Raw genomic sequence first — 25,652 nt, 5'->3', positions numbered from 1 at the left:
TACAGGCCCCTTCCCCCACTCATCCTAAAACATCCACAGCAACAACCGGTGGGAGAGGAGGGAAGCCGGCAGTGCTGTGGGGGGAAGGAGGGGGAGCCAGGTCAGTAGGGGGGATCTGTTCTGCACAGGGTGATTAGGGTGTGCCTGGGCACACCTGGCACACCCTGTGCGCACGCCTATGATCACCACCACTGTCCGGTGAACAGGGAGGTAACCCAGGGAATGGCACAGCTAAAGTAGCTGATCTTTCTATGTAGCTGATCAAGATTTGAAAAAAAAAAAAGCATATGAATTTCAATAATGATTTAGTACTTTGACTGTAGTTGCAATTTAAACAGTCATGTCCTTCCAACAGTCAAAGACATGGAAACCTATTTTAGGTCTAATTTGGAATCAAGCCGCTTGACCTACTAGTATAATTGGAATGATGTATTTACTAATAGCAGGGAATTCTAATAGTTCAAATTTTTCTTGCTGCTGAGGATGTATGTTCACCTACTGTTTTGTTGTTTTGCAGGTCCTACACGCTATTTTGTGCCTGGCATCAATGGAGCTGTAAGTACAATGCAAAACTTGATAAATGTATTTGTTTTGCACCCACTCTTCTAAAATATGGCCAAAAACAGTTTTCCTTGATATGTTCTCTGACCATCCCTTGTGTTATGTCCCTAGTCTGACCATCTCTTACATCATGATCACAATCTCTGACCATCTCTTATTATTATGACTGCAGTCTTTGACTATCTCCTGTTGTGTGTCCACAGTCTCTGACCATCTCCTGTATTTTGCCGGCAGTCTCTGACCATCTCCTGTTGTGTGTCCACAGTCTCTGACTATCTTCTGTTTTGTGTCGGCAGTCTCTGACCATTTCCCTGTTTTGTGTCGGCAGTCTCTGACCATCTTCCTGTTTTGTGTTGGCAGTCTCTGACCATCTCCCTGTTTTGTGTCGGCAGTCTCTGACCATCTCCCTGTTTTGTGTCAGCATTCTCTGACCATCTCCTGTTTTGTGTCGGCAGTCTCTGACCATCTCCCTGTTTTGTGTCGGCAGTCTCTGACCATCTCCCTGTTTTGTGTCAGCATTCTCTGACCATCTCCTGTTTTGTGTCAGCATTCTCTGACCATCTCCTGTTTTGTGTCGGCAGTCTCTGACCATCTCCCTGTTTTGTGTCGGCAGTCTCTGACCATCTCCCTGTTTTGTGTCAGCAGTCTCTGACCATCTCCTGTTTTGTGTCAGCATTCTCTGACCATCTCCTGTTTTGTGTCGGCAGTCTCTGACCATCTCCCTGTTTTGTGTCGGCAGTCTCTGACCATCTCCCTGTTTTGTGTCGGAAGTCTCTGACTATCTCCTGTTTTGTGTCGGCAGTCTCTGACCATCTCCCTGTTTTGTGTCGGCAGTCTCTGACCATCTCCCTGTTTTGTGTCGGCAGTCTCTGACCATCTCCTATATTATGTCCAGTCTCTGACCATCTCTTTCAACATGTTTTCAATCTCTGACCATCTCTTGTGCCATGTCCGCAGCCTCTGACTATATCTTATATGTGTCTGCTATCTCTGAGACTGAATATTCACTGAACTTTGTGACTGGTGATGTTGAGGGCCATGCTTGAGGCCCCACATATGAAGAAAGTTGACCACTACTGCTGGAGACAATACAAATCAATATGCGCAGATTAGAAGGGCCTTGCTTACAATCTGAAAGTTGGGGCATGTGGTACACGAGGTAAAAACCTGTGAGGGATGAGATGATGGAGAAAGTAGTTCAGTTTTCAGGTGGAGGCACAGTGGGCTTCCCTGAACAGATATAAACACGGCCAAGGATAAATCCAAGGAAAAATTCCAAGCCTACTTACCAACCAGCCTGCGGACAACCGAATCAACCTTTCTAACAGTATGCGTTAAAAACAGGGGTTTAGTCTGCACACATTTGCAAATACATGCGTAAGCCACAGGCCACGCCAAGGCACCCTGTTATCTGTAGTTCCTATCACTGACTGGCGAGTGACTCCACAGTGGAAGCACATGCATTCTGATGAGTAGGTGGAGGGTAGGTGGACTGAAGGGAGCCCAACCCTTCTTGAAGGTACAGGTGCACACTGAGCACCCAGAAAATCGCACAATGGCTGCAAAGGTGTCAGTGCACAGCCTGACCAATATAACATTGTTGCAAAAAAGGGGTCCACTACCCCCACCTATGACTGGCCATAACACTAAGCAGCATTGGAGGGTAAATAGATATAAACATGGCCAAGGATAAATCCCTGAATAGATATGTTTTCAGGGATCGTATAAAGGTAGATAGTGAGAGATAGCTGGACAGATTTGGGTAGCGAGTTCCTGAGGATGGGAGAAGCTCTGAAGAAGTCTTAGAGGCGAGCATGGGAGGGGGTGATGATGAGCCAGAGGGACCTCTTCCTGTAATTCAGCACTAAAGAACTTGACGCTCCTCATTGTAAAGACATCACGCCGCTATAGTCTTCTCAGATATGAGAGGATCCTTCTTTGGTGACCACAGCTACTGGCAGAACTGAGGAAACACACATTGAGACAACCTGGGCCCTCCAGCTTTGGTGAAACTACAAATCCCATCATGCCTCTGCCTCTAGGAGTCATGCCTGTGCTTGTTACGGTCTTGCAATGTCTAATGGGACTTGTAGTTTCAAAACAGCTGGAGGGCAGAGGTTGCCTAACCCTGTCCTAACCCTTCCCCGTAGCTGTATGTGTCCCCATTGGGGAAGTCTCTTGTTATGGTGATCAGTGTCAATGGGACAGGAAGTAGAGGACATAAATCCAATGGGGACAAAAGGAAATAAAAAGCTGCACGGTTAATCGTCAAGAATTGTTATCGCAATTTCTTTCCCGTTGCGATCTTGACAAAGTATTTCCCGATCTTTCTATGCAGAGAATACTCTCTGCTCTGCTGAAGCCACTGCTGTAAAATCCAGGCAGTCTGCCAAGTATCAAAACATTCTTTATCAGTGGAACTTGAGTATAAACATTGTAACAATTTGTCTTTTACATCAAAGGAATATACTTCTGTGTGTAAATTAGGAAAGTTTAACCACTTAAACACCAAACCTTTTTCTGACATTTGTTGGTTTCAAGTTTAAAATATATTTTTTTTGCTAGAAAATTACTTAGAACCCCCAAACATCATTGGGCTAGATTCACGTAGGGGGAAGCAAGTTTGTGCGGGCGTAGCGTATCCTATTTACGCTACGCTTCCGCAACTTAGACGGGCAAGTGCAGTATTCACAAAGCACTTGCTCTGTAAGTTGCGGCGTAGCGTAAATCTGCCGGCGTAAGCGCGCCAAATTCAAATTGTCAAGAGGTGGGCGTGTTTTATGTAAATAAAACATGACCCCACGTAAATGACGTTTCTCACGAACGGCACATGCGCCGGCGTGAACGTATCCCAGTGCGCATGCTCCTAATCACGTCGCAAATAGTCAATGCTTTCGACGTGAACGTAATTTACGCAAAGCCCTATTCGCGAACGACGTAAAAATTTGACGCGGGAATGACGTCCATACTTAACATTGGCTATGCCTCATATAGCAGGAGTAACGTTACGCCGGAAAAAGCCTTAAGCAAACGACGTAAAAAAATCCGCCGGGCGCACGTATGTTTCTGAATCGGCGTATCCAGCTCATTTGCATATTATACGCTGAAATCGACGGCAGCGCCACCTAGCGGCCAGCGTAAATATGCACCCTAAGATACCATGGCGTAAGAGAATTACGACAGTCGGATCTTCGCCTAATTTTGGCGTATCTTGCTTTCTGAATACAGAAAGATACCCTGGAGCAGATTTGAATTTACGCGGCGTATCTATAGATACGCTGGCGTAAATTCTTTCTGAATCTAGCCCATTATATATATATATATATATATATATATATATATATATATATATATATATATAATATAGAGACCCTACAGAATAAAATGGTGGTTGTTGCAATATTTTATATCGCACTTTATTTGCGCAGCGGTCTTTCAAATGCAATTTTTTGGGAAAAATTACTTTAATGAATAATAATATAAAAAAAAAACTAACCAGTAAAGTTAGCCCAATTTTTTTTGTATAATGTGAATGATTTTACGCCGCGAGAATCGTGATCTTTATTCTAAGCAAAAAAAATTGTGGTTACCATTTTGGCCGGAATTGTGCAGATCTACTCTCCACTTCTCTATCCAAAACCATAGAAAAATGTTGTATGCTGTTCTATTTTACAAGAACAATTATTGTAGCAGAATCCGCTGCTACATTTCTAAAGAGCAAGTTGTTTGTGTTTTACATGTTCTCTCCCACAGTCTTCAATTTATACAATTTATAATCTAAAAACTGAAGTAATTTATTACCAAGTTGTATATGTGCAAAGTGCTAATTACCAAACTTCGTCTATTTTAGAGAAAAAATACCACTTAGCACTTGTAGTTTTAATTTAGCCAGCAGTATGTTTGATTAAAAAGTGGAGCGTTAATAAACTTTCATAAAGTCATCAAAGAAAGTAATTAGCATTGTGCTGTAATTGACACACTAATTAAAATAAAGCAACCGCTTTATGCAATGAGAATAATGACTCTCACACATGACATATAACTATAACTTGGATTTTCTATTAGTATACACTTATATTAAAGGCATTATGTTCTTAATCTGAATTCTAAACAAAGAAAAAAGCTCAAGGGCCTGTTTAAACTTGTATTGCCCACCACGTTTTATATTGCATTTTATATTGCCTCCTCACCTTTTTTTAACCGCTAAAAATATGCACCACCACATTGATGCGTCACGGGCCCATTCCGTTGAATGTGTTGCGTTTGAGCATGAGTAGCATTGCACCTGCAGGATATTTACACCCCCATCTGCATCCTTTGCAGCTCAAAGGGTTTGCAAACCCTCTGTTTATCCTATGCATTAAGGCAGGGGTGGCAAACTCAAATTCATCAGCAGTATGGTTGCCCTCAAAGGGCCGGTTGTATAGGACTATGCATCTACTCTTTATTATCATAAATAATTGCCTCTGCATTCAATTACTACTGGTTTTAATAATAATAACAGAGTGCAGGGGTCAGGATTGCGCTATGTACACAGTGCATGGGTCAGGATTGCGCTACGTACACATTGCATGGGTCAGGATTGCGCTATGTACACAGTGCATGGGTCAGGATTGCGCTACGTACACATTGCATGGGTCAGGATTGCGCTATGTACACAGTGCATGGGTCAGGATTGCGCTACGTACACATTGCATGGGTCAGGATTGCGCTATGTACACAGTGCATGGGTCAGGATTGCGCTACGTACACAGTGCATGGGTCATGATTGCGCTACGTACACAGTGTATGGGTCAGGATTGCGCTACGTACACAGTGCATGGGTCAGGATTGCGCTACGTACACAGTGTATGGGTCAGGATTGCGCTACGTACACAGTGCATGGGTCAGGATTGCGCTAAGTACAGAGTGCATGGGTCAGGATTGTGCTAAGTACACAGTGCATGGGTCAGGATTGTGCTACGTATACAATGCAGGGGTCAGGATTGTGCCTAAAAATTCCTCACATCTGTACTCTCTCCTACCTTCCTACCTGGCCCAGCTCTAGTACCTCTTTGTATAGGCGGCTCCCTCCCTTTGTATTGGGCTATAGTTAGTACATTTTTTTATTGGGCTATAGATGGTACCATCCCTCTGTGGGCGGATCTCTGTGTTTAGTATCAGTACTTTGCTATATGTTTTTTTTTCACCATAACAGCAAAATAGCAGCACACACTTCATTAACACAAGCCTCAGGACGCAGCCCGCTGGATGGGGGAAAAAACTGCCAAAAAAGCTGCCAGCAATCTCTGCCACTATGCACAGTCAGTGCATGCAAAAAAGCTGGCATCGCTGGCTGGAGGGACTGGGGAGGCGGGGTGGAGGCGGAGACAGGGCGGAGGAGGAGGCAGAGACCAGAGCAGCATCGTAAGCTGAGATGGGTGGAGACAGAGCGGAGGCGGCGGTGGAGGCGGAGACAAGAGCGGCATCGTAAGCTGAGAGGGTTAGAGATGAGGCGGTGGAGGCGGAGACAGGGCGGAGACAAAGCGGCACAATAAGCACAGTATGGGCTGTGCTCAGAGACATGCGCTAATTTGCCGCGCCTTTCGCGGGACTGAGGGGGGGGGGGGTGTTTTCTCTAGCTGGGATTCAAACCTGCCAGATAAAATGAGGTAGCGGACGGAGGCTGCTGTGTGGGCCACATTACAAGGCCCGGCGGGCCAGATTCGGCCCACGTGCCTTGTGTTTGCCAACCCTGCATTAAGGTGAAAAAACACCTTGCAGTGTCCGGCCCCCCTGAGCCCAGAATTTCCATGGGCGCAATCCCGCATTGATTTCTCCACGGCTGCTCGGCTCTTCATTGGATAGATTGATGGCAGCGCAGCCATTGGCTCCTGCTGCTGTCAATCAAGTCCAATGACACGGCCGCCGTGGGGTGCGGCCGAGTCATACACTCAGTGTCTATGGACGCCAAGTGTATGACACAGGAGCGCGCCCGCAAGGTAACCCCCTCAGGAAAGAGCTTCCCAGAGGGGGTTATCTATTGCGGGGAGGAGCCAACGAGAGACGCCAGAAGATGACGATTGTGGCCACTCTGCAAAACGAACTGTGCAGTGGAGGTAAGTAGGACATGTTTGTTATTTAAAAAAAAAAGCTTTAATATCACTTTAAGGGAGAGCAGTACAAATGCAGCTGAACAGCATGTTTTTAATGCGCCCAAACCTGAAAGGGTAACTCCGCTTTCGCAGTGGAAAAAAATAGAAAATCAAGAAAAAATTATATAGCACAAATAATTGGGACACTAATCATATTGTAATTGAATGTTATTAAAAATGAACTTTCAATTTCAATCTGCAGCCAATGTAATTTTCTGTGAATACATTGCAATATGGCTACCTGGAGTTGTTCTATACACAGAGTGTGTGTACTGACCACTCCCCAGAAATATCATTTCCTGCTTGTGTGATTGGCTCACCAATTTTCCCAGAAGTCTGCCTAAGATACAAGTCAGATTTCAGGCAACACCTGCAACTAAAATGTAATTTTTGGAGAGATACTTTCAATATGAACACGTCTAAAGGGATGCAGGCCAAGCAGATTTCCTCATTAGTGCCCTGCAGCTGCACACCTGACAGTTATTTATGAAACCACTCCCATTAGACTCACTCAGAACCGAGGCACAGAGAAACACACAGGGATTCCTTCAGAATAACAAAAACGTAGGAATCTGCAACAAAGATTGTTATAATCCTTGCGATGTACAGAGGGGATTTTTTTTTTCTCAACAAAAGTGTAGTTACTCTTTATTAGCTAGATTCACGTAGGGTGTCCTAACTTTGCGGCGGCGTAGCTTAGCGTGTTTACACTACGCCGCCGTAAGTTAGTGAGGCAAGTACATGATTCTCAAAGTACTTGCCTGCTAAGTTACGGCGGCGTAGCGTAAAGCGGGCGGGCGTAATGGCGCCTAATTCAAATTTAGCTGAGGGGCGTGTTTTATGCTAATGGGGCTTGACCTGACGTTTTTGACGTTTTTTTGGAACGGCGCATGCGCCGTCCGCCTACATTTCCCAGCAGTGTGCATTGCGGCAACGTACGCCGCACGGGCCTATTGATTTCGACGTGGACATAAATGACGTAAATCCCTATTCACGGACGACTTACGCAAACGACGTAAAATTTTCGAATTTCGACGCGGGAACGGCGGCCATACTTAACATTACTATTCCATCTATTTGATGGAATAACTTTAGGCCTGCTAATGCGTTACGTAAACGGCGTATCTGTACAGCGTTGGGCGGGCGTACGTTCGTGAATAGGCGTATCTACTGACTTACATATTCTACGCCGACCGCAATGGAAGCGCCACCTAGCGGTCGGCCTAAAAATTACACTTTAGGATACGAGGGTGTAAGACACTTACGCCGCTCGTATCTAAGCCTAATTTAAGTGTTTCTGGTTACCAGAATACGCTTAAATTAGCGCCGACGCAAATTCTGACTTAGGCTGGCGTATCTACTGAATCTGAATCTGAATCTAGCTATTTAAGTGTAAATAAGGCCTAATAAATATTTTGGCGTTTGGAGTTTTATTTTATGCTTGTGCAATGTGTGTTGGCATAGATGCTTGTAGTCTCAACCAGGGGCACACAGAACAGGGTAACAACAGAAGCACAACTGTTACCCAATAACAGAGTACCTAAGCAAGGACCTTCATGGCAGGATTACCAGGTAGTATTTCAACCCTTTCTTTGCTAGAGTCGTTGTCGTGTTTTTTTTTTATTTTTTTATTTCAACACACTTGAAAAATAATTTTAAGCCTGAAGAATGTAGTCTCAACCAGGGGCACATGTAACAGGGTGACAACACAGTGGCACAGTTGTCACCTCATTACAGGAAGTACCTGAATAAAGACCTTCATAGCAAGATTACCAGTAATTAGTTTAATTCTGTCACTGCCAGAGATGGTTTTGCATTTTTTGAACACCTTTAAAAAAAATAATAATAATAATTTAGACCTCAAGATTAGTTAAACCCCCCCAAACATGATATATTTTCTGAAAACAGAGACCTCGAAAATAAAATGTTGATAGTTACAAATTTTTATGTTCCACGCAGGTTGATGGGTTATCAAGCATATTTTCTGTAAAAAACACACAAAAATTAATTTTAGGGCAGATAAATGCAAAATATTACCCATTTTTTTTGTGTAATATAAAGAAATTAGATTGTGCCCAGTAGACACCAAACATGTCAAGCCTTAAAATTACGTGCACACGTGATGACGAACTTCGATACCCACATTTTTCTATGGGCAATGCTTTTAAAGCACCTACAGGTCACCAGTTTAGCTTAAAGCGGAGGTTCACCCAAAAATCCACTTTTTGACATTAGCTGTAGCATACTGCTAACATCTGCAGTATGCTGTTTTTTTTTACTTGTACTTATGGTTATAGGAGCCCTTGTTTTCCGGCTCCGAGCGGGGAATCCTGCGGGGAATGGGCATTTCTAAGCGAAGAGGAGTTGATTGACGGCTGCTAAGGTGCGTCTTGGCCTCTGTTTAATCTTCAACTGCCATGGTGCTGCACATGTGATCAGTTATGACACCAGCCATTGGATGGTTTGACAGTTTGGTTGAGAGCACAACCAATGTGACAGTTAGCATTCCTGGCATGCCAGGAATGTAACTGCTTTTTCAAACTGTTAAATTGATGGGTTTACTTCCGCTTTAAGGATGCTGGAAAGTTCATTTTGAGGGTGAACCTCCGCTTTAAAGCAGAGTTCCCCTGAAAAAACAAATACTGCAGCTGCTGACACTTGCCTGTCCAGGGTGCCCACGATGTGCTCACTCGAAGCTGATCTGTCTCTTGGCTCCCAGGTGCAGGCACCGGCATCTTTGGTAAGGCAATCAGGAAGTGAAGCCTTGCGGCCCCCCCTGAAAGGTGCCAAATGTGACATCGGAGGGGGAGAGTAATCCGAAGAGCAAAAGCTCAATTTTTGGGTGGAACTCCGCTTTAATTATGAATAATGGCCCTAGAATTATTGTTCTTACTCTGGCATGCGTGGAGTAAATAAGGCATAGCATATGTAATGTAATCAACATTTTCATATATAGGCACCCCCAATGTGTGTGTTTACATATGTGGGGCTGGGATGGGGGGCTCACATTTTTGGGGGTTTTAGGAGCTTGGGTGCATCTTAAATTTTTTTTTCTTTTTTTCATTTCACGTTTTTTTTTTATCACATCAGAGACCAAAAGTCCTCTATCTGATAGCATTTTGTTACAACATACTTTATTAGACCCTTGATGTCTCCCCTACAGGGCTAATGGAGCACAGATTACGATCCAATGGCTTTTTCCCCAACCACAGCAGCCAGAGAAAGTGACAGCTGAACCCAGAAAGTGACGTGATTCATATCACTTCCATGTTCCCTCTAGCTAGGAGAGATTAGCGAATGGATGTTTACTGGTCTCTCTCCCCTCTTCCCGGTGACCCCCATCATGGGGTTTCTGGGCCTGGAATATTTTGCACAGCTGCTGCTTCTTAATCTTGGGTGTCATTTACTGCTCCAGTCCCTGCTGACAATCAGAAATAGTGACACAATATGACATATTAATCACCTGCCGGCTGGATGCATCTTTGGCAAAATAAGCATTTACTGTATATTTGTTTAATATTGTAATGGTCAGATACTATTAGAGTATTAAAATTTGTTTTAAAGAATATATATTGTTTCCTTTTTGTACATTTTTCAGTCTATAATAATAATAAAAAAATGCAGCAGGGTTTTCATTAAAACTTTATACAAGGTCAGACTTCTTATTTAGATTTGCAAATTAGAGCTATTGTCAAGTTAACAGACACACGCTGACGCTGCTAGATTTGGCCTGGGCATCTAAGCATTAATAACATCTGGTCACAAACCAAGTTATACAAGGACAGTACAGGTCAGTTTTTCCACCAAAAGACCCAGTAAAACCATTTAATGTAAGGCTGCTTTCACATTGCAGCGTCGAGCCGCGGTGACGGTATAGCCGCGCTATTTGTAGCGCGGCTATACCATCGTGTTTACCGCGATATTCGGGCACTGGCGGTGAGGTTTTAACCCCTGCTAGCGGCCGAAAAAGGGTTAATACCATTGATTTCAATGGGAAGGCGCGGTATAGGAGCGGTGAACACACCGCTCCTATACCGCGGTAAAGATGCGGCTAGCAGGACTTTTGGAGCGTTCCTGCTAGCGCATCGCTTCAATGTGAAAGCCTTCGGGCTTTCACATTGAAGACTACAGGGCATGATTTTTCATGCGGTATAGCAGCGCTATTTTTAGCGCTGTACCGCATGAAAATCGCCCCAATGTGAAAGGGGCCTAAAAGAATAGTTGATTTAATCATTCTCATCATATTCTATTAGTATTATCCAAAAGCACCATAGAAAGTGTCAGGCCCCGTACACACGACAGAGTTTCTCGGCAGAATTCACCGAGAAACTCGGTCAAAACCCGGATTCTGCCGAGAAACTCTGTCGTCTGTACAGTTTTGGCTCGATGGAGCCGCCGAGGAGCTCGACGAGAAAATAGAGAACATGTTCTCTATTTTCTCGTTGTTCTATGGGAGAAGGCGGCCCGCCGAGCTCCTCGGCGGCTTCATCCCAAAACTCGACGAGGAACTCGACGTGCCAAGCACGTCGAGTTCCTCGGCCGTGTGTACGGGGCCTCAAAGATCTCTTATGGGAAGTGTAAATTATCAGAATTGTCAGTTTCGTATGAAAATATTTTTCCAGTTTCCACACTTGCCCACCACCATAAATCTTTTATTCATGTTCCTCACGTTGTGGATCAGCCCACGTCTTTTTATGTCATTGTAAATAATATGATTTTCCTGAAGATTTTCTATAGCATTACAGTTGTTTTCTGGTGTTTTTCCAGTCCTCTTTTATTCTTCTGTTTTGCATAGTATAAAAGATCAGCTTGCTGCTTTGCAGCGTGTTATTGTTGGATCTTATTGCTTACATAATCTTGGAACCAGTAAATTTCTGATATAGACTTTTAACAGAATGTTAATAACGCTGTTCTTGTGCATTCTAGCTGCCCCTTAAAAGCATGCAGCCAGTGAAATCAGGCGTTGGAAATCCTGAGCTTGCTTTGGATCAGTACTTCAATATATTGAAGCAGCATGACAGCTCGGGCCAAATTATAACATAGCAAAAATACAATTGGTAAATCCAGCACTTGGATATGACCTCCCAAATAAAAATGCAGCGCTATTCCTTTAGGAGCATGCATGTAAACGCACATAAGGTTGGAAATTCTCAAACCATAGGATCCCAAAAAGGGTGAATACAAATTAGACCAAGAATACAATGGGGGTTATTTACCAAAGGCAAATCCACTTTGCACTACAAGTGCAAAGCGGACTTGAAATTGCACTGAAAGTGCACTTGGAAGTGCAGTTGCTGTAAATCTGAGGGGGTAGATATGAAATGAGGGGAAGCTCTGCTGATTTTATCATCCAATCATGTGCAAGCTAAAATGCTGTTTTTTTATTTTCCTTGCATGTCCCCCTCGGATCTACAGCAACTGCACTTCCAAGTGCACTTTCAGTGCAATTTCAAGTGGACTTTGCACTTGTAGTGCAAAGTGGAATTGCCTTTCGTAAATAACCCCCAATGTCTGAAGATATTAGAAATAGCTTTAAAATTCCACCTAAGCATGGAAAGCAAAGTAAAACCTTGGATTTCGAGCATAATTTGTTCCAGAAACATGCTTGTAATCCAAAACACTTGTATCAAAGTGAATTTCCCCAAAAGAAATATTGGAAACTCAAATTATTTGTTCCACAACCATTTATTCATAAGTCCTTCAGCTTATAGTCCATATAACAATGTGATAGGTTGCGTAACCATACAGGGGCAGATCCTCGTAGAATTGCATGGGCGCAGCGTATGGGAGATACGCTACGCCGCTGTAACTTACTTTTTGAAGCTTCGAATCCACAAAGAATTTGCGCCGTAAGTTACGGCGGCGTAGTCTATCTCTCGCGGCGTAATAGCGCGTAATTCAATTGCGGCGAGTAGGGGGCGTGTTTCATTGCGCTAAATGACGTCGCAAGGACGTCATTGTTTTGATGTGGACGTAAATTACGTCCAGCCTGATTCACGGACGACTTACGCAAACAAAAATTTTTTTTTTAATTATACGCGGGAACGACGGCCATACTTAACATTGAGTACGCCACCAGATAGCAGCTTTAACTATACGCCGAAAAAAGCCGACTAGAGACGACGAAAAAAGAATGCGACGGCCACTCGTACGTTCGTGGATCGTCGGAAATACCTAATTTGCATACTCGAGGCCGAAAACGACGCGAACGCCACCCAGCGGACGCCGAAAAATTGCATCTAAGATCCGAAGCCGCAAGAAGAGACGTACGCCTGTCGGATCTAACCCAGATGCCGTCGTATCTTGTTTTTAGGATTCAAAACAAAGATACGACGCGGGAAATTTGAAAGTACGCCGGCGTATCAATAGATACGCCGGCGTACTCTCTTTGTGGATCTGCCCCAAAATGTCCAGCCACAAATGTCTGCTTCCACAAGGGGATTAGAAGCAAAAGGAGCTACAGAGTATAAAAGAGAAGAGAGGAGCCTCTAAGTGTAGCAATATGGTTACATTTAATGAAGGTACAACATTTAGCAACTCACATGGTTGATGATTAAAAGAGGCACATCTAAGTATGCAGGGACCTGGGGTAAAGCTGTCCACATAGGCCGTTCTCCACACCGCCGGCTCTCATGGCTGTCAGTCTGCATTTGAAGACTACCCTGCAGTAGAGCGATCTGAAAGTGAGGCTTGTAGCGCTCGTGGAGTGCAGAGTGGAAGGGATGACGGTGAGAGGGATGGTCTATGTGGACAGCTTTACCCCGGATGCCTGCATACTTAGATGTGCCTCTTTTAATCATCAACCACGTGAGTTGGTAAATGTTTTACCTTCATTAAATGTAACCATATTTCTACACTTAGGCCCCTTTCACACTGGGGCGGGAGGTGCACTAACGGTATAGCGGAGCTATTTTTAGCTCTGCTATACCGTCGGAATTGCCGCAGTATTCGAAAAAGGGTTGATACCGCCCGCAATGCACCTCTGCAGAGGCGCATTGCCGGTGGTATTACCGCAGTTTCCAATTGCTTTCAATGGGAAGTAGCTGCTGCTAGCAGGACTTTTGGAGCAGTCCTGCTATCGCACCGCCTCAGTGTGAAAGCCCTCTGGCTTTCACATTGAGACTGCAGGGCAGGAGTTTTTCAGGCGGTATTTAGGCGCTATATTTAGCCGTAAAACGCCTGAAAAACTCCTCAGTGTGAAAAGGGCCTTAGAGACGTCTCTCTTCTCTTTTATACTCAGTTGTGACATGACGCTACTTGTATATCAAGACATCGCTTGTATATCAAGTCAAAATGTATTAAAAAATGTTGCTGGTCTTGCAAAACGCTCTAAAAACAAGTTACTCTCAAACCAAGGTTTTCCTGTATGGAAAATCACTTTGAGGATTCACAAAATGAAAAAGTCCAAAGAGAAATGCCATAAGTCCATGTATTTGGAGGTAGAGTAATTGCTATATATAGAAAATATATATGGAAAGATCCTCCACCAACACCTCCACACCACTTGTGCAGACTCATACCAGAGAAATTTGGCTAACAGCCAAATAGCGCAGTATGAAAACTCCAGGCAAGGCTAATGCCCGCTACACACGATCAGAAAATCGTACGAAAAATACAGATTTCAGAGCGATCCTACGATAATCTGATCATTAGTACAGAGCTTCCGAGAGTCAATCGGGATAGTTCATCCAATATTATTTGATCGGACATGTACAAAAAAAAAATTTCGGACGATTTTCGTTTAACCCCTTCCATACAGGGCATTTTCACCCCCTTCCTGCCCAGACCAGTTTCTAGTTTTCAGCGCTGTTGCACCTTGAATGACAATTGCGTGGTCATGCAACACTGTACCCAAACTAAATCTTTGTTTTTTTCCCCCCACAAATAGAGCTTTCGTTTGGTGGTATTTCATCATCTCTTCGGTTTTTATTTTTTGCGCTATAAACAAAAGAAGAGCGCCAATTTTTTTAAAAAAACACAATTTTTTACTTTTTTATTTAATAAATATCACCATTTTTTTAAAAAAAATATTTTTTTTCCTCAATTTAGGCCGATACGTATTCTTCTACATATTTTTGGTAAAAAAAATCGCAATAATCGTATATTGATTGGTTTACACAAAAGTTATAGCGTCTACAAAATAGGTGATAGATTTATGGCATTTTTTTTTTATAATTTTTTTTACTAGTAATGGCGGCGATCTGCGATTTTTTTATTGTGACCGTGACATTGCGGCGAACACATCGGACACTTTTGACAAGTTTTTGGGGCCATTCACATTTATACAGTGATTAGTGCTATAAATATGCACTGATTACTGTGAAAATGTGACTGGCAGGGAAGGGGTTAACCACTAGGGGGCGCTGAAGGGGTTAAAATGTTCCCTATAGTGTGTTCTAACTGTAGGGGGGAGGGGACTCACAAGGGGAGGAGACCGATGTGTGTTCCTCTGTACTGGGAACACAGCATCGGTCTCCTCACCTCTGACAGGACATGGATCTGTGTGTTTACACACACAGATCCATGGTCCTGCCGTGTTCACCGGCAATCGCAACACAGGACTTCATAAGACGTCCACCCGGATCGAGGGAGAGTTCCTGCCGGCGTCATTTGACAATGCGCCCGGTAGGGAAGGGGTTAATCAGTACAGCTGTCGTTCAAAAATGCAATAAAAATGCATTACAACACATGACATCACTTCCAAATTTTTATTCTGTCGCAAATTTTCATGACTTTCGTAAACTCATCAGATTCGAGCTGAGATTAGCAGGCAAAAAAGGAAAAAAAATTACGATCAGTCATCAGACAATCTCATTGTGTGTACCAGGCATTAGGTGCATAGTATCCAAGTACAGTGCTACAGCAAGACTTGCATTTCTAACCAGATTCCCATGTATAATAAAACCAAAGGTGTAGTAAATTATTAAAACCAATTGAATTTTACTCAAGTATTGCACTTACATTTAGCAAGACCAACCAGCAAGATGGCCGTGGTCCACGCCAGTGCGCGATAACGTCACACGTCTTAGCTCCACCCTATGCGTTTTGCCGAATAAACAATAAATTGAAAGGTTAACGTGTTTCTCACCTGTTTTAAGAATGAAACGGTTCACACTGCCCATATGTGTCAGAATGGATGAAAAACAGATTGTATGTCCATTGAACAATTTATCATTTAAAATGTTGTCAATACATTCTAAAACGAGTCTGAACGATTTTTCATATAGTGTATGGCTAGCATTAGTCTCAGGGCCTGGATCACCTGCTGGTGGCACTGTGGTTTCCTGGAGGGTTGTAATTCCAGTGTTCACCAGCAGGTGTCTCCCAGATGCCGGTGATCTGACGATATGGTTCCAGCTATCGAGATGGTTCCTGTAAGGACTGCGCAGGCGCAATCCTTGCCGACGAAAATCTCCGAACCTCGGTCGGCATCCAGGGCGACGTGGAATTTGAGGAAGGTGGCCAGTCGGCCTCACGTCCTCACTTCGCTCGGACGGCTCGCTACGCTCGCTCTGCCTCCTGGCTCTTTTTTTAACATCCTCCAATCCACGGGGATGTTAAGAAATGAGCCTGGATGCCGGCCGAGGTTCGGAGATTTCCGCCGGCAAGTATTGCACCTGCAAAGTCCTTACAGGAACCATCTCGATAGGGGAACCTTAACGTCAAGTCACCGGCATCCCAGTAATCAGTCTCCACCTGGTGCTGGCTGCTAGGTGGGTATTTAGTTCCTCTACTAGTGCCTTTCGTGTCAGTGTTTTGCTTTGTCTGCTCCTACCCTGTACACAATTTTGCTCAGCTAGCCAGGTTCTTCTTGATATTTAATCCTGAACCTGATTCCTGCCTGCTCCTGATGTCCATCGGCCACCTGCGATCACGGGCACGAGAGCCAGAATGGGGATCTGTGTATGTAAACACGCAAATCCCTGTTCTGACAGGAGAGGAGAAACAGATCTGCTGTTCCTAGTAATTGGGAACAGCGATCTGTCTCCTCCTCTAGTCAGTCATGCCACGTACACACGATCGTTTCGTCTGATGGACCGTTTTCATCAGACGAACCGATCGTGTGTGGGCCCCATCGGTTTTTTATCCATCGGTGAAAAAAATAGGAACTTGTTTTAAAATTATCTGATGGTTAAAAAAACGATAGAAAAAACGATCGTCTGTGGGCACGTCCATCGGTTAAAAATCCACACATGCTCAGAATCAAGTCGACGCATGCTCGGAAGCATTGAACTTCATTTTTCTCAGCGCGTCGTCGTGTTTTACGTCACCGCGTTCTGATACGATCGTTTTTTTAACTGATGGTGTGTAGGCAAGACTGATGAAAGTCAGCTTCATCGGATATCTGATGAAAAAATCCATCAGACCGTTTTTATTGGATGAACCGATCGTGTGTACAGGGCACCACAGTTAGAAACACACATGAGGGAAAACATTTAACCCCTTGATCGCCCCCTAGTGTTAACCCCTTCCCTGCCAATGACATTTACACAGTAATCCATACATTTTTATAGCACTAATCGCTGTATAAATGTCAAAGTGTCCGATCTGTCCGTCGCTATGTCGCAGTCCCACTAAAAATCGCAGATCACCGCCATTTCTAGTAAAACAAAATTATTTATATATATATATATATATATATATATATATATATATAATATATATAATAAAAATGCCATATGTCAATCACTGAAGAGAGTTTTAACTGCTCAAGTTTTGTAAAAAGTGTTTCTTTGTACTGTACGGTAATATTTTAGCTGTTATATTTCAAATCTTACAGTAACTGCTTATTATAGCTTTTTTTTCTAAAGATGAATCAATTTAAGTTATGTAACTTCAAAATAAGACATTCCAGTTAAAAAGCCTTGTTGCTTATGTAAAAGCTGCAGCAGACTTTATTTGCATGAGATGAAAAAACAACAGAACCAAGTTCTAAACATTAACTTTTCTTTAGTGTTTAATGATAGAGTTGAAATATAACCTATTAATTTAGCGAGTCGCTGGGGTTGGGCTGCAAATATGTAGATTAGGTGATCTCCTAAAGCAGATAGCAAGAATAATTTGCTGTTTATGGATGTTTTATTTTAAAGTAGTACTACAGAAACACTTTTTCATTTTGTATAGAGTAAGTTAGGGTTTTGTTTATTTGCCTTCTGTGTCCCAGTGGGGATATTTCCCTTCACTTCCTGTCCCACAGCCAAGACAGGAAGTGAGTCGGAATCCCTGAAAATTAAGGAAATCCCTTGAGGACCCTCAGGTCACCAGAACTAGTGTCCCTATTGGAGGATTTCCGCTCTCTTACTTTTCTGGGGACATCCCAAAATTTGGGATTTTCTTTTACTTGAACAAATAAACATAAATAAATCTATTTCCACATTACACACCAACAAAGGAAAATGAAAAGGGGGAAAAAAGGAAAAAGTCCACGCCAATAAAGTGCCAAGTTTCACTGTGCGCTTGCTGAATGTGCACATAAATGCAAAGTCCTTAAAAGGTCACTGTGCTCATGTGCTGTCCTCCTAATGCCACACACCCCCCACTAGATGGGAACTCACCAGATGGCCTGTGACTTTACTGCTAGGTAGATTCTGAATGCATTTTTAGGCTGGGTTCACACGTATGCGAATTGAATGCAAGTTTCTCCACATTCAATTCGCATTGCAGGAGAATGTGACCAGCTCTCTATGGAGCCGGTTCACATATCACTGGGGCGGCTTCGGAGTGGACTGCACATATTCAGCCTTGATTTGTTCCTTAAAACGCAGAACAGGGACGCACAGTCCTGTGCGATCCGTGGCCAGTTTAGATGTGAACCAAGCCTCACACTGCTGCAACTTCACCACTCCAACGACCCCTGTATTACTTTAGTCTCTTCATAACTCCACTCAAATGTGAGTGTTACTAAACCCACAACAGTAAAATTAGTCTGTATATGCAGTAAAGGATGCTTGTTATACTCACTGCTGATGGTAGAGAGGCTATGGGACAAAATGCACATGCTCAGTTTGGTGTGTATTCCTAGAGAGTTTTATTTTTTATTTTTTCTTGGAAGCATGCATGTGATCAGCACAGGGCCAATCAGAACTGTCCAGACAGAAGGACAGGATTCCTGAAGCCTTATAGGACTATCAGGGGAAAAGGAAAAATCCTCCTACAAGCTTTAACCAGACACTGATAGAAGTCACAAGACTGCTATATACTGCTGATGAGAAAAGGTATTTAACAGTTGATATCTACTATAATAATTTCCATGTGTACTGTGAGAGACCATGTATAGTGAATGTAGGGTCCTGGGTTTAGTAACACTTGAATGTAGGGGAATCACAAAAAAGGTGCTCATATGGCAATATGTTTATTGCAAAATCGCCAAACACACACATACATGGATGCACTCACATGGATTTGTGCCCATAACTCGGCACCCACTATGTCAAGCGGCTTCAAGAGCAATCCACACAACTGTTCCTGGTATCGCATCCAGGGTGCAGTCCAAATCACCAGAAGTGACGTTGGGGTCCGCTTCAATGGGTTTCATCCAATTTGGAGCGTCTTCAGGAAGCTGGGAAGCACCCTGTGCCTAGCCCATTTATACCCTTGCTCTATTAACCCCATAATATATGGTAGAAATTCTATGCACAACCACGTGAGAAACAATACTTGCATATACATTGTATAAAAGTTATCCATAGCTTATAAGTACAGTTGTGCTCATAAGTTTACATACCCTGGCAGAATTTATGATTTCTTGGCCATTTTTCAGAGAATTTGAATAACACAAAAACTTTTCTTTCACTCACGAGTAGTGTTTGGCTAAAGCCATTTATTATCAATCAACTGTGTTTACTCTTTTTAAATCATAATCACAACAGAAACTACCCACATTTCCCTGATCAAAAGTTTACATACCCTGGTGATTTTGACCTGATAACATGCACACAAGTTGACACAAATGGGATTTTAATGGCTGAGGTTACCATCCTCACCTGTGTATAAAAGGTCAATGAGTTTCTGGACTCCGGACAGACCCTTGCATTTTTCATCCAGTGCTGCACTGAAGTTTCTGGATTCTGAGTCATGGGGAAAGCAAAAGAATTGTCAAAGGATCTGCAGGAAAAGGTAGTTGAACCGTATAAAACAGGAAAGGGATATAAAAAGATATCCAAGGAATTGAGAATGCCAATCAGCAGTGTTCAAACTCTAATCAAGAAGTGGAAAATGAGGGGTTCTGTTAAAACCAAACCACGGTCAGGTAGACCAACTAAAATTTCAGCCACAACTGCCAGGAAAATTGTTCGGGATGCAAAAAAAACCACAAACAACTTCAGGTGAAAGACAGCCCAAGAATTTACAGGAACTGGAGGCTTTTTGCCAAGAGGAATGGGGCAGCGTTACCATCTGAGAAGATAAAGAGCCTCATTCACAAATACCACAAAAAACTTCAAGCTGTCATTGATATTAAAGGGGGCAATACATGGTATTAACCTCCCTGGCGGTATGATTAATTCAGAAAAAAGGTGCTGAAAGCGGTACCATTATTTGCAAGGAAATTTGGCGTTTTATACTGTAGGCCTGTAATTCTTAGGAATAACTCACTTAAATCTGACCAAACCAGAGTCTAATAGGCATCCCGGGTATGAATTTTTTTTAAAAACAAAATTATAAATTATAATATAATAAATAATTATAAATAATTATAACAAATAATAATATAATTCTAATAAAAATTATTCAATAATGTAATCAACTCAAAATCACTGAAATTTGCTCAGTTGCAGAATTGTTGCTGTCATTACTTTTATTTTTTTATGACGAATTTCCCCACAAATCGCTATCGCACAATTCTGCAAGTGATTATAATTTATTATCGCTGTTTTCTAGCTGCTCTAAAACCATTTTTGACATAAAGGGACACTTTTGGTTGCTATGGACAATCTACAGTCTGCAGGCAGAAAGAACAGTTTTTATTATATAAAATGACATGTAGGGCACTGGGCAGACCACTAGGGACAAGGGGTGTGTGTATTTTTTACATACAGTACTGTAATCTATAAGATTACAGTATACTGTATGTATAGTGTTTGTTTACCTTTTTGAATTTGGCTCTTTAAATCATAATGACAACATAAACTACCCAAATGATCCTGATAAAAAGTTTACATACCCTAGTTCTTAACCCTCCTGGCGGTATTCCCGAGCGTGAACTACCCAAATGATCCTGATAAAAAGTTTACATACCCTAGTTCTTAACCCTCCTGGCGGTATTCCCGAGCGTGACGTTACGACGCACGGGGGCGGAGATCGGCGGCACAGGAGGACACTGTGTGAATCGAGCGAGGACCCGCTCGCTCGCACAGCGCGGTGGCATCGCTGGATCCAGGAACAAGGTAAGCCAGCGCGCGCTGCAGGCTCTGCATAGCTACCCCGAGCGTGACTCGGGGTTACCGATTTTAGTACAAAAAATCCACCCCGAGTCACGCTCGGGAATACCGCCAGGAGGGTTAAGAACTAGGGTATGTAAACTTTATATCAGGATCATTTGGGTAGTTTATGTTGTCATTATGATTTAAAGAGTAAACACAGTTGATTGATAATAAATGGCTTCAGCCAAATACTAACCATGAGTGTAAGTTTTGCCAGGGTATGTAAACTTATGAGCACAACTGTATACTGAAAATCTTCAACAATCACAAAAATGTATGTTTATAACTGTATTATGTAAATCAAATTAATATATACTTCCCTACTTTGTTAGAAACATATTTTTTGCACAAAACCCCAAAATATTTGTATCTTTCTCTAGTCTAGTGGCTTGTATTGCATATAGAAAACAGGAAGTAGTCTGCCACCATTAGCATGTTGTTTTTACACATATTATTGCAAGACAAAGAGAGGAGACCAGACAAAGGGAGGAGACCAGACAAAGGGAGGAGACCGGGTACAAATGGGTGTCGTCATTCATGAGCACCTAAGGCACTAAAAACTGTACTTTACAGTATAGATGGACAGATGTTGTGGGAAAGGTTCTGGTGTATTGAAATAAATTTTGTTCATAGACAGGGCAGGTAGGTGGAGCTGGGAACATGGTAAGGTGTGGTGATCTTCTGTCGTAAATGATGACTGATGCAGGGTTCTTCAATACATTGGCAGCCACCCAAAACTAAAATATCTGTGTTCAGTGAAATAAACTGAAATGTAATGCTTAATCATTTACATCTGTTAAATAAATAAATAAATATATTTTCGGTTGGGTAAACCCCCATTGTGACATATAAATATTTTATGCACTGTTTTGCGCTTGTGGCCAGCAGGTGGTAAATTCCAAACAATTACTTTTGTATTACCTATAACTTATCCTCTATAAAAGAACAGGAGAGATCAGATTACACGCAGGTAAATGATACCACCCATCCTCCCCCCAAGCAAAGATGGGACCTGTCTTATCTAGTTTAGTCTTATTGTCTTATTCAGTTACTCAAGCTGCCAAGAGGCATTTAAACAGTGCTGGATGCAACTTAAAGTGGTTTTAACCCTAAAAAAAAAAATCCTGATCCTTTACAGCAGGATACACAGCATAGTGCATACGCTGTGTCATTTGTCCCTCTCTGTTCTAAAAAAAACCTGGTTAATCCTACCAGTTCCTGTGTCCCCCTGTTTGTGCGGACCACGGTAATCATGGCTGTTCATCACTGATTACCGTGGTCAGTTTACGTGCCTCCGTCATCCTGCTGCTCTCCTCTCCCCCTCCTTCCCTCCCTGCCTGTCAGCTCGGGAGTCTGTGTTAGCCATCTCATCCCTGCCCCTCTCCTCCAGCCACTAGCTGCTTAAAATGAATTGTGAAAAATCGTGCAATTCCCTTTCTTATATGGAGATCTAGGGGCAGATCCACAAAGAAATTACGCTTGTACGACGCGGGAATTTTGAAATTACGCCGGCGTATCAATAGATACGCCGGCGTAATTTCAAAATTCCCGCGTCGTATCTTTGTTTTGAATCCTCAAAACAAGATACGACGGCATCTCTGCTTGATCCGACAGGCGTACGTCTTAGTACGCCGTCGGATCTAAGCTGCAATTTTTCGGCGGCCGCTAGGTGGCGTTTCCGTCGAAATTCCGCGTCGAGTATGCAAATTAGCTATGTACAGCGATCCACGAACGTACGTCCGGCCGGCGCATTTTTTTACGTCGTTTGCGTTCGGCTTTTTCCGGCGTATAGTTAAAGCTGCTATTCTGAGGCGTACTCAATGTTAAGTATGGCCATCGTTCCCGCGTACAATTTTGATTTTTTTTACGTCGTTTGCGAAAGTCGTTCGCGAATAGGAATTTGCGTAGAATGACGTCACCGTCGCAAGCATTGGCTGGTTCCGGTTTAATTTCGAGCATGCGCACTGGGATACCCCCACGGGCGGCGCATGCGCAGTACAAAAAAAACGTAGTTTACGTCGGGTCACGACGTATTGACATAAAACACGCCCCCATCACAGCCATTTAAATTCCGCGCCCTTATGCCGCGAGAGATACACTACGCCGCCGTAACTTACGGCGCTATTTCTTTGAGGATTCGAAAAAAAAAAAAGTTACGGCGGCGTAGTGTATCTTAGATACGCTGCGCCCGGCGGAAAGATGCGCGGAGATACGTGGATCTGCCCCCTAATGTTCAGTATCATTTTTTTTTTTTTTTTAAAGGATTTTACAAAATACCATATTTACAGCACCGCATGGGGGGCTTACGTGACCACCCAGCACTCTTCTCTATCTCGGCTGACATCAGCATGGAAACACGGCCACTGCCACTGTAGTTCTCGGATCAAGAAGAGAGAGTGACGCAAGGTCACGTGAGCGCCCGGCGGCGCTGTAAATAAGGCATTTCACTGAATCCTTTTTAGAAAACAAATACTGCACATTAGATCTCCATGAAAAAAAGGGAATAACATGATTTTTCATAGATGATGTAAGCAACCACTTTTAAGCAGTATTAAACCCAAAACCAAAAATGAATATATATTGAGGCCTACCAATTATTCGGGGGGGGGTGTGTAAAGGTTTTGCATAAATAAATACAAGCTGATCATTGTAATCCATATGTCAGTTGAGAAGGTGAGAATATAGGGCCAAATTCTCAAAACCATGTGTAAATTTAGGATTATCTAACTTATATCATTTAAGTTAGGGCGCCCTAAGTTGGTGTCGTAACTACCGTATTCTCAGTGCATTTGCGCTCAAAACTGCGCCATCCTTAACTTAAGTTTCAATGCCTAAGGCGTGGTTATGGCAAGTGGGATTGAAGTGGGCGTGCTTCATTGTAATGAGCCGTGACCCCATGCAAATGAAGTGCCGGCCGTACTGCGCATGCGCGCACGAATCTGGACCTCAATGCGCATGTGCAGAACTTTGGTCAGCGCAATCAGTGAGATAGGTAAAAGGCCAAGCGTACTTAGTTTGAAGATCGCCCTGTGGCTAAATAGCCCCAGTCAAACACACTTCAATTGCAAAAGTATTTCCCTGTGTTCCCTTCCTAAAGCAAGTTGCTTCTGCTTTGAACGTTTGTCAGTGTTTGTTGGTAAGATTGTTTTGTGAGAAAAGTGTTTGTGGAGTTGGAGGGTATAGTTGGTGTTTGTTTTTGCTAATTTGTTTTTTGTTTTGATTGTTTGCCTGTTTGTTTTTACTAATATTTTTTTTTGGGTTTTGTTTATATTTTTTGTTTTTCTTTTTTGCCTGTTTGTTTTTGAATTAATAGTAGCTGTCTGTCTATTTTTTATTTTGGCTTGTTTGTATTTTCTTTGGTGTGTGTGTGTATTGTTGTTTGTTTGTTGGCTGAGTTCCCTGTTGCTGGGTGTTGTCTGTCATGGCTCCCAAGCGCAGGAAGCTAAATTTTTCACCGGCAGAGAAGCATATACTTGCTCAGGGCGTCCTTAAATTTGGGCGATTTCTCCATGGCCCTGAGAGCCACACCACCACCCCGGCCAGGAGGAAGGAGATCCTTCAAAAGATCACCGATCGGATCAATGCGGCGGGGGGGGGGGAGACCAGGACCATCGCTGGAGTTCAAAAAAAAATAAATGACTTGAGGAGCGTGTCCCGGAACAAGCTGGCAACGCTGCATGCCCATACCAGGGGCACTGGAGGAGGGGGACCCTGCCCAGTCAGGATGAGTGAGGAGGAATGGGCAGTGGCCCAGTGTTTCCACCCACAGCAGGTGGTGGGCCTGCCTGGCTTTGACAATGATCCTCTTATGAGGACAGGTAATTTTTTTGAATTTCTATCTGGTGATTAGCATGTGTGGGTGGGGGAAGGGAAGATGTGTCAAGTTTGTGGATACAACAACCTGTGATTGTTTTGTGTCCTCCCCAGATGGCCAGGAGGTGGCAGCCCCATCAGCCCAGGAGGTGGCAGCCCCATCAGCCCAGGAGGTGGCAGCCCCATCAGCCCAGGAGGTGGCAGCCCCATCAGCCCAGGAGGTGGCAGCCCCATCAGCCCAGGAGGTGGCAGCCCCATCAGCCCAGGAGGTGGCAGCCCCATCAGCCCAGGAGGTGGCAGCCCCATCAGGTCACGAGGTTGCTGGCCCATCAGGTCAGGAGTTTGCTGGCCCATCAGGTCAGGAGGTTGCTGGCCCATCAGGGCAGGCTGCTGCACCACCCCCAAGACAGGCTCATGCAGAGTCACAAGAAGGGCAGGATTCGCCATGGGAGGGGAGTGCCCACAACTCCCCTAATTTGGATGTTGAGTGGGAGGAGGATGAGGGGGAGGAAGATGACAATATTCTGATTGGGCAGGAAATAATGATGGGCCAAGATATGACCTTTGAATCATCCCCTGAGGGAACCCCACAGGCGCCCAGAAGTCAGGCCACCATCATGGGTCGCCCATTCCAACCCTCCTCCAACATGCAGCAGCACCCATGGCTCACTCCAACTCCTCCTCCAAGGCCACAAGCCTCAGGGGCAAGTAGGATGCCGACCCC

The 25,652-nt window shown here is 43.5% G+C and overlaps 1 protein-coding gene across 2 annotated transcripts in view; it reads left to right on the top strand.

The window, feature by feature from the left end:
• The window catches only part of TIAM1 (TIAM Rac1 associated GEF 1), a 569,717-nt gene that overhangs the window by 226,915 nt on the left and 317,150 nt on the right, over window positions 1-25,652 (top strand). For both annotated transcript variants that reach the window (XM_040338862.1, XM_040338863.1), the window contains one exon: window positions 518-555. The gene's annotated coding sequence lies outside the window, so the exon portion shown is untranslated. The remainder of the gene's footprint in view (window positions 1-517; window positions 556-25,652) is intronic.

Source organism: Rana temporaria, chromosome 2 (genome assembly GCF_905171775.1).
Source record: "Rana temporaria chromosome 2, aRanTem1.1, whole genome shotgun sequence".
In the NCBI taxonomy this organism is placed as follows: domain Eukaryota; kingdom Metazoa; phylum Chordata; class Amphibia; order Anura; family Ranidae; genus Rana; species Rana temporaria.
Note: the sequence above shows the minus strand (reverse complement) of the source record. Positions and strands in the feature narration are given on the sequence as shown.